Genomic DNA, 8848 nt, shown 5'->3' with positions numbered 1-8848 from the left:
AGGGACAATAATAAAGGCTCCTAGGGATTTGGTTACTAAGCATTTGAAATAGTCAAAAAATAGATGTAAAGGATGAATTAAAATGTTGGACAGGTTAGCTATATAAATAACAACTTTAAGTAAGATGTTCATTAAAGTATTATTTACATCACCAAATGTTTATCTGGACTGTGGTCTTGACCTAGAATTTCCATATGCCAACATTCCCCATAACAGTTTGACTTTTGTTTCTGCTCTTGGCAAATAAACCTTATTCCAAAATAATCTTTGAGACTTATTTTTAATTATTTTAATTAGATCAAATGATCCTTTAGAGTCTGATTTCCACAAAATAATAAGTCAGCTTCTTTTCATCTCAACACACCCAAATGACATGGGTACATTAGAGACACAGTGGTAAGCAAGATTAGATTCCTTTGTGCAAGTATACTTAATGGTTTGTCCCTGTCCAAACTGACTGAGTTGGCCAGGCTGTCATAGTAACCTCAGCATAAAGTAACATAATTCACCAATTATGCTATCAACTGGGAAAATCAGATTCCTGGTTATTTAGACTCATTTAAATTTTTTAATGTAATAACAGCCTGCTATTACAGTAAACTCTCTTTCCGTGTACCAACACAGGAAATATAAGCATCTTTATAAAGAAAAGTAACTCAGAACCAAATGCTGGCATTTTAAAGTCCTAGTTAGTTAATTGAATAACTGTATGTCCAATCACACAACTTGAGAGGGTATATGGAGTATTTGCAAAGGTATTTTATTCTGAAATCTCTCAAGAAGAGGTGACAACTTTATGCACTTGAGACAGTGTCCAGAAGGAACAGAACTCAGGGTAAACAAGATGGATTTTTTGGAAATATATCTATTGTCATTGAGTTTATTCTGATGCAGAGTGACCCTATGTAAGTTTTCTAGTTGTAAATATTTATGGAATAGATAGACTCATTTTTCTCCCACAAAACCTACTGTGGTTAGCAGATCAACACTTAGCTGACAGCAACACTGGGTCATGGAAAATATAGAATCTATCAAATTCAACTTTAGGCAATTATATCATGCAAAACAATCTTCTGAAACTCTGGATAAATGTGTATGTGTGTGTGTGTGTGTGTGTGTGTGTGTCAATAGGGTGATGGTTAAGAATATTGTGTTTTGAAGAAAAATTTCTGGGCTTACATCTATTTATTAGCTTTGTTTTATTGAGCAAGTAGTTCAACATCTTGTCTCTGTTCCTTTATGTTAAAAGCCTGGAGGCTACATGGGTGCTTCTGAAGTTTAAGCATGTTCAAGCGTGTGATGTCGGATGTTGTTGCTATTGCTTCTATGCACCACTGAGTCAGTTCTGACTCATAGTGATTCGCTGGACAACAGAACTTAACACTGCCTGACCCTGTGCCGTCATCCCAATTATACTTATGTTTCAGCAAGTCAATGCAGCCGCTGGGTCAATCCATCTTGTCCAATGTCTTTGTCTTGATCACTGCACTGCTACCTTATCAAGAATGAGAAGGTGTATTTGGCTTAACATAAAAGGACTAAGGCCTAAAATTAGAAATTCTCTTTAGGAATTTCTGCAGGAAAATAGTAAGTTAGGTAATTGTTGTTACAAATACGTTTGACTATGAAGTTTAAGTTCCCATGTAGGTTCTTCTTGTAGTCTTTAAGTTTCTAAATTCTGATCAAGTACCTGTACTGTGAGTGTACTTAGATTTTTCCTTTTTTATGATCTAACAGGTTGTTCTGAGAAAGCTGTATCAAGCAAGATTTACACAAATTTTTGTTTTTCTAAAATGACAGATTTATTTGTACAATAGCATAACAAATTACTAATCAAATCCATAGAGCATTAATGTCCTATAACTAACCTGGTTTAAAATAAGGAAGATGGGAACAGGGTAGTCCCATTGTTATAAATTCAAATTAAGAATACACAAATCAGGGAATCCAGTGCAGATGACCCCTTCAGGACCCATGGTGTGAGTGACGATACCTGGAGAGTGGAGGGAAGGTGGGGTGGAAAGGGGGAACTGATTACAAGGATCCCTATATAACCTCCTCTCTGGGTGGCGGACAACAGAAAAGTGGGTGAAGGGAGACATCAGACAGTAAAAGATATGACAAAATTATAATTTATAAATTATCAAGGGTTCATGAAGGAGGGAATAGCAGGGAGGGAGGGGAAAAAGAGGAGCTGATGTCAGGGGTAAGGGGGAGAGCAAATGTTTTGAGAATGACGAGGGTAACGAATGTACAAATGTGCTTTATGTATGGATTGTGTTAAGAGTTGTATGAGCCCCCAATAAAATGATTTTTTTAAAAAAAGAATACACAAAGTCTGTGGGTTTTTTGGTTTGGTCCGATCAGGATGAAAGCAAGTTCTCTTTCTGAAACTCTTGACCTAGACATACAAGTAAAGAGCACAATGACACAGGACTGAAGGTCTCAACCTCAAGCATGACATGCTCTCCTTTGAACAAGGTAATACAGCAACATTATGCAGAATCGACTCCCAGGGTTCTGGAAGGAGTAGATATTATTTGTCAGGATTGTGTTGGCTCCAGAGGTGACCAAAGGCAGCTTTGGGCCCTCTCTTTTACATCAAGAGTACCTTCATAAGTATGATAGTATTTCTGTATATATTCGAATATAAGCCGAGGTACCTAATTATTACCTGGGAAACCAGAAAAAACTGATTGACTCTAGTATAAACCTAGGGTGGAAAATGCAGAAGCTATTGGTGAGTTTCAATAATAAAAAATGAAAATAAAATTACTAAAATTGAGACATCCGTGGGGTAATGTATTTAAATATTTATTTTAAATAAAAACATAAATAAAAGGACAAAAATTCATGTAACATTAGTAAACCAGCACAGTAAGTGGAAAATAGGTTCAACAAAACAATAAGGTATCAACAATGATACCTTAAGAGAACTATGCCCTGAGCTCAATCAGTAACCAAGCTAAAATGCAAAGAGTTAAAATCCTTCAAAACTGGATTCATCATCATCATCCATATCCCAATGCAGAGCTTCAGCTGGTGTGAGGTCATCATAGATGTTGTCCTCACTGAGATCGCAGTCATCACCATCACTGCTGTCATTTGCATACAAAGCACAGTCTTCACTGCCATCCATAGCATCACTAATCCTACATTTCTGGAAGGCACGTCACACCATGTCTTCTGGAATGTCTTCTCATGCATCTTGAACCCACTTTGCTATTAACTCTATGTCAGGCTTCATGAGATTTCCTCCTTTTGTTAGTCTGGCTTGACCAGATGATATCCATTCATGCCACATCCTTCGCACAAGGTTTTTAAAAGGCTTATTTAAAGATACATCCAAAGATTGCAGTACAGATATAAGCCCACCTGGAATAACGGCTAACGTAACTTTACTAGATTTTGCCAATGTTTTTAATGTCATCCATAGGTGGGCTCTGAACATATCCCAAACAAGTAATGATGGCCTTTTCTCTAAGACTGCTCCTGGTCGTCAGTTCAAAATTTCTTCCAGCAATTTTTTTGTTCCGTCTTCATCCACCCAGCCTTTAACATGTGTGCGCACAGTAATTCTTGGTGAGAATTTGATCTTTTTAGGCAAAGTCTTTCTTTTAAAAATAATGACAGGATGCCCTTAGTTCCATTAGCCAAACATGATAGAACAACTGTAAAGTGTTTTTTTTCATTTCCTGTGGTTTTAAGAAAAATGTTTTTTTCTCCTAAACTTGCCACAGTTCTGTTGCTTGGAAGATCAAAAGTCATGGCAGTTTCATCCATACTCCCAATATCTGCCAGGTCATAATTAAAAATCCTTCTTTGTTTTATAAGAAATGACTAGAATGACATAATTTTTTCTCCAAGGTCTTGTGGCAATTCCTGGGAGATCTTTGTTCTTTGTTTCAAACATAGTAGGCCAAACCTATTCATGAAGCGGGTTCACCATCCTGCTGAAGCAGCAAATTTTTCAATGCCTGGTGCTTTATGTTTGTCATCCTTAGCCATTTGTAGAGCACGTATGTGGATTCCCATGCGTGTTACACAGTAAACATTTGACGACACTCCATAACCTATTTATGCAATTCACTCTCTAGAGCCCCATAAAAAGACGTTAAACCGTGCATGGGTTTGGATTTATGGCAGGCCTGATCCCATGGACCTCTCAGAGTGTCCCATGCCAAAGCAAACTGTAACCCCGAACCATTGCCTGGCTTTACCCCATGGGCTTCAGGCATTGAAGTGAGTTGCACATTGGGGGGTGGGGGGGGGGAAGACGTTAAACCAAGATGAGCTTTTAAGCTTTTGGAATCTGTTCCAAGTCAGCCTGCATTTTCCGCCTATCCCTCACTTGCTTTTCGTCAACACAGAATTCCCTACTTGTAATACTGTTATTGCTCTCTTCTGTCTTGACACAACCTTCATTTTGAGACCAGCCTCATATAACCAGTGTTTTTGCTTTGGTTCAGAGTATCCATTTCTAATAGGATAAATAAACAAGACTTTGAAAAAGAACTTTCATGGTTATGCCCCCCACCCCCACCCCTCTACGTGTTAGCTGGGAGGAGGGGGTGAGAGTCTGTGCAGGCAGGGGATTCTGGATGTGAATTAACACAGAGACCAGAGGGGAGAGATGGAGCGCGGCCACAGACACATCCTTACCAGCTCAGCTGCAGGTGTAAGTGAATTACTATGGGTGCTTCTGCGAATTGGATCTGTCCACTTAATAGGACGACTCTGATTGGTTAGATGTGAGTAAACAAACATTCAAAGCCCTGCAGTGTCAAAGGGACTTTGAATGAACAGCTGAACAGCAGAGAAACAGCAATCACCCAGGAGATAACAGTTGCTCCTCCAGTTGCTTGGGGGGGGGGGGGGCAGTGAGATGTTATACCTGCTGGGCTACCACTGACCCATGTATCAGCCAAACCCAGTTTTTCATCACATTTTTTGTGCTGAAAAACTCAGCTTATACACGAGTATATAAGTAGGTCTTTTTCCTTATCTAATTAACACCTATGTTTTACCTTAACAGCAAGTTTTACTTCAAGACAAAAGCAAACTTTACTTTATTAAAATCATTAAATAAAATAAAAAAATAAAATTTAAGACATCATTAAAATAAAATAGCTACCGCCAAAATCAATAATAGGTGTGTGAAACTTATATACTAAATAATAAAGAATATAATGAAGAGGATATTTTAAATATTAAATATATATCAAACAAAACACTTCTCTATGTTTACCTTGTAACCTTTGATCTTTCCATTTGTGACCCAATAATTCATCAGAATGGGTTTTGGATTTTTATGTTAAATGTTAACTACCCCTTCTCTTTTCTTCCCCCTCCTCTATCTCAACAAACAGTAGAAAAGTTCATTGTGTAAATATGATGTTTATTATAGGTTTTATATAAGTATTGCTTATTAGAGTACAGAAATTATCTTTTAATCTTTGTATATTGTGAATTCTTCTTACTATATATGGATGCTGAATTGTATCAAACGATTTTTTTCTATTACTCAAGAGATTTTCTATGAACATATTAAAAACATTAATTAAATTTGCTCTGTTGTTAAAATTATGGTATCATTTAGACATACCCCATTATCCTTACTTTGTACTCCTTAAGCATTAACAAACTCATGCAGTCATATATAAAACATAGAATTGAATATAAAGAATAATCCTGTACTAGCAAGTCAGATCAGTGTCTACATAAGACCTCTGACAATTGACAAAATGTGCTCTTAAAAATGTTACAAAAAGTTTGTCTTCTTTCAGTTCTTACAATGGATGAGAAATTCAATACATCAAGATATTTTTGTGTGCATTATTGCCATCCATATATTCTTTTATCTTGATCACTATCCCCTTTATTATTGTGGAAAAGATTCTCAATCGTGCTGACCCCATGAACGAGAAAGCAGAACTGCTCCATCATGTTTTCATGGTTGGCATCATAACAGAAAAAGATCAACTAGCCAATCTTTATGTGTTTTGAACAAAAAAATTCCCAGGAAGTTAAAATTTGGTTTAGGGTAGACTTTTCCCCTTCTTTTTAAAGATTGGTTTGGCTATTTCCATTTCTTTACCTTCCCATACAAAACCTTGAATCATTTCATTAACTTATCCAAGGTTTGCTTGTGATTACATTAAGTCTACATGCTGGTTTGGGAGAAGCTAACATCATAGTTGCCCTGATGCTTCCATGAAAACATTGTGCATACTGCATTTACTTAGATCTTCTTGGATGACTTTCATAAGTGCTTTTGCAGTTTTCAACATACAAATTCTGTATATATATATATATATATTCTGTATATATATATATGTATATAATATATATATTTAAGCTTTACATATGTATTTTATGCTTTTAGAGTTATTGAAAATGGTGCTTTTCTTGAAATTGCAATTGCCAATGGTTGATTGCAGTCACTGTAGGAAAAATAAAGGGTAGGCCCTTAACCATTTAAGAGGTCGCATTTGATCTAGAACCAGTGATATGAAAGGAAGGAGCCCAAGCTGAAATGAAGCTCTTAGTCAAAAATAAGGCTCCAGAAACTTATAGAAAACCAATTTAAATGTTTCAACAAGTTGATAAAAAGCACTCAATCATCTAGGCCAAGATATTTGGAAAAGAGCTACCTGGCACGCTCACTGGAAAACATCCATATTTACACCCATTTCAAAGACAGGTCACCCATCAGAATGCACCCATTATAGGGCAATGTAATTATTCTCATATGCAAGTAAAGTTTTGTTGGTGATAATCCAACAATGATTGCAATAGTCACTGACATGGAACTGATGGAAAGTCAAGCCCGATTTGGAAGAGGATGTGGCATGAAGTTTATCCTTAGTGGCATAAAATGAATCATGGATAAATACAATAATTTCCTCAAAACTGGACCAGTAGAAAACACCAAAATCAACAAAGAAAAAATATATATCAAGGATCATCATTCTTATATCCACAATCAATACTCATGTAAGCAATAGTCAAGAAATCAAACACTTTATTGCACCATCCAAATATGGTGCATGTGTTGAAGAACAGAGATGTCACCTTAAAAAGTTAGGTGTGTCTGACCCAACCCATGTTTTTTAAATCAACTCATACACTTTTCAAAGTTGACCATTAACTAAGGAAAACTGAGAAGAAGCAACACATTTGCATTATGGTGTTGGCAATACATTTTTAAAGTACCATGGACTACCAGAAGAACAGCCAAATACTAGGGGTTACCCACCCCCACCAAAAAAAACACAATTTTTTTCAAAGATACGTAAATAATTTTTTAACAAAACAAACATAACTTTCAAAGCAATCTCCATTACACTTACTACATTTTTCAAATGTGTGATTCCATTCTTTTTTAATCGTTTTATTATGGGCTCATGCAACTCATCACAGTCCATACATACATCAATTGTGTAAAGCACATTTGTACATTCATTGACCTCATCATTCTCAAAATATTTGCTCTCCACCTAAGCCCCTGGCATCAGCTCCACATTTTCCCCTCCCTCCCCACTCCCTCTCCCTCATGAACCCTTGATAATTTATAAATTATTATTTTGTCTTATCTTGCCTTGTCCAATGTCTCCCTTCACCCTCTTTTCTGTTGTCCGTCTTCTAGGTCACGTGTAGATCCTTTTAATTGGTTCCCCCTTTCCAAACCCTTCTCGCTCTATGCTCCCAGTATCACTACTCAAACCACTGGTCCTGGATGGATTATCTGCCCTGGATTCCCTGCATTTCTAGTTCCAATCTGTACAAGTGTACATCCTCTGGTCTCGCCAGACATGCAAGGTAGAATTGGGATCATGATAGTGGGGGAGGAGGAAGCATTTAGGAAGTAGGAGAAAGCTATATGTTTCATTGTTGCTACATTGTACCCTGCCTGGCTTGTCTCCTCCCCCAACACCCTTCTGTAATGGGATGTCCAGTGGACTACAAATGGGCTTTGGCTGGGTCTCCACTCCGCACTCCCCACCTCGTTTACTATAAGATTTTTTGTTCTGATTATGCCTGATACCTGATCCCTTCGACACCTCGTGATGGCACATGCTGGTGTGCTTCTTCCATGTGGGCTTTGTTTCTTCTGAGCTAGATGGCTACTTGTTTACCTTCAAGCCTTTAAGACCCCAGATGCTATCTCTTTTGATAGCTGGGTACCATCAGCTTTCTTTACCACATTTGCATATGCACCCATTTGTCTTCAACGATTGTATCATGAAGGTGAGCACACAATGTTATGATTTTTTTCAAACTCATCTGTTTGGATGGCTGACAACTCCTCCCTTATTTTTTTTTCTTCATGTCTTCTATGGCATAAAATTGCTCTCCTTTCATGTCCTTCTTCATCCATGGAAACAAAAACAAGTTGCTACTGTGTACAGGTGGGTTGGGTCTCTGCTCTGACACCCCTCACTCTCAACAATGTGTTTGTTACTGTTTGGGGTCTTCTGGTGCCTGTTACCTGATTCCGTTGACACCTTATGATCACCCAGCCTGCTGTGCTTCTTTCATATGGACCTGATGCTTCTCAGCTAGATGACCACTAGTTTACCTTGAAGCCTTTAAGACCAGACACTATATCTTTTGAGAGCTGGGCACCATCAGTTTTCTTAACCACATTTGTGTATTTACCCAATTTGTCTTCAGTGGTCCTGTTAGGAGGGTGAGCATCACAGAATGCCAGCTTGTTAGAACAAAGTGTTCTTGCATTGAAGGAGGGTTTGAGCAGAGACCCAAATTCCATCCACTTCCTCAATGTATTGCACATAGGCCAATACCTCTATTTTTATGAATTGGTATATTTTATGAATTGGTACAT

The 8848-nt window shown here is 37.5% G+C and overlaps 1 non-coding gene across 1 annotated transcript; it reads left to right on the top strand.

Annotated features, from left to right (window-relative positions):
• Positions 1-4123: 4123 nt before the first annotated feature.
• Positions 4124-4257, top strand: LOC142427117 (small nucleolar RNA SNORA42/SNORA80 family). Its single transcript, XR_012779940.1, has one exon. It is a non-coding gene; the product is annotated as a small nucleolar RNA SNORA42/SNORA80 family (small nucleolar RNA).
• Positions 4258-8848: the final 4591 nt, after the last annotated feature.

This window comes from Tenrec ecaudatus, chromosome 14 (genome assembly GCF_050624435.1).
Source record: "Tenrec ecaudatus isolate mTenEca1 chromosome 14, mTenEca1.hap1, whole genome shotgun sequence".
NCBI lineage: Eukaryota > Metazoa > Chordata > Mammalia > Afrosoricida > Tenrecidae > Tenrec > Tenrec ecaudatus.
The sequence above is the reverse complement of the archived record's forward strand: the minus strand, read 5'-3'. Positions and strand labels throughout refer to the sequence as shown.